Consider the following 1,448-nt stretch of genomic DNA (forward strand, 5'->3'; position numbering starts at 1 on the left):
CCTTTTGTTGCCTTTTGTGTTGTTTTTCATGTGTGTCAAAACACCCTGTGCTGGGAGGCTGATGGAATGGGCAACACCAAGGTTATCATTCAGTTACCCACCCCAGGGCAGCAAATGCACTCCAAGATGCTACCTGCCCAGTGCCAGGCACTGCCATTAGGACCTATGGGAGATGGTGTTTTGGCCTGGCAGCATGAGACTCAGCCCATGGAGTGTCTGCTGAAGTGGTGGTTTGACTGTGAAGAGTGACAGGCATCATCAGGTGGGTACCTACTCCAGAGCACTGTGTGGGACAGCCACCTGGAGGGGAAAGGCCATTGGCATGGAGCAGGAGATGCCTGTACAGTTAGCAGCAGCCAAGGGCATCTCCTGACGTGTATTGTCAAAGAATCTTGAGTGAGATGAGGAGGCTCAGCATCACCAACAAGTGCTCCATGGGAGTGGGGAGAGGTCTTGTCTGGGAAGCACAAAACCAGGGTGATGCCTGGGATGCCACATCACAGCATGTCCTCACCTAGCTGTGCAGAAGGTAGGTGGGGAGCATTTAGGTGGAAGAAAAGGAAAAGTAAAGTTTTGATGTTGGCAGGAGGAAAAGATAATGAAAATATAACCCTCAGTGGTGCCCCTGCACTAGGGAGGAAAAGAGTGAAGGTGCTGGGCTGATGGAGGTGTATATCCCATGGGGTGCTGGGCTCCTGTCAGTTTGTCCAGCCTTTGCATCTCTATGGGAGGGGAGAGATGCATCTCTCCCTGCTGCCTACCCTATCCTCAAAATATTTGGGCTCTAGAGAAAGGCTGAAAATAAGCATTTGTAATGTGGGGTTTTTTTCCAAATGAAGTTTTGAGCAAGGTGTAAAGTTATTACTACCGCAAGCAAGTTCTTCAAGTTGCTGTGGCAATTATCTTGCATAGTGGTATTTTATTTCCAAAAATGTGGTAGGCCACTATGAGTCCTATGAGCTGTAAGCCTAGACCTGCTTTTCATCCTGTAAGACACCCTACTGTAGCTCCCTAGGCAGTGCTGAAAGCTTGGATGTATCCTTAAATCCATTGTTGTTCCTAAAGATGGTGCTCCCAGTATAATTACCAGTGTATATAGGGCCTTCATGTTCACTTTGCATGGCTTCTTTGTAGACCAGTGGAGGGTTTTTTAGCTTTGCAGCCCCATGAATATCTCTGGTAGATGCAGACCCTGTGGGCAGTGTCGTGAAAATCATGATGCTCAAATTGCGAGCTTGTTGAGTCCCTGCATCACAGCCCTGGGATTTTTGCTTACACACTGTTTTGAGCTCTGCAGCTGCAGTCCTCATCCCTGTTTACCAGTCACCAGTTTTCTACTTCAAGCTTTCTGCTTTGCCTGCTCATGGGTAGAGTGAAGCTGGAAGAATGAATGTAAGACCCCCCCAGCTCCCTGGATCTGGCACCATTCTGCTGCTGCAGAAGCTGCT

The 1,448-nt window shown here is 48.7% G+C and overlaps 1 protein-coding gene across 1 annotated transcript in view; it reads left to right on the plus strand.

Moving 5' to 3' along the window:
• The window catches only part of PSD (pleckstrin and Sec7 domain containing), a gene marked incomplete at both ends in the record, with an annotated part of 19,031 nt that overhangs the window by 1,766 nt on the left and 15,817 nt on the right, over positions 1 to 1,448 (plus strand). The window lies entirely within an intron of this gene.

This window comes from Acanthisitta chloris, unplaced genomic scaffold (assembly GCF_000695815.1).
Source record: "Acanthisitta chloris isolate BGI_N310 unplaced genomic scaffold, ASM69581v1 scaffold636, whole genome shotgun sequence".
NCBI lineage: Eukaryota > Metazoa > Chordata > Aves > Passeriformes > Acanthisittidae > Acanthisitta > Acanthisitta chloris.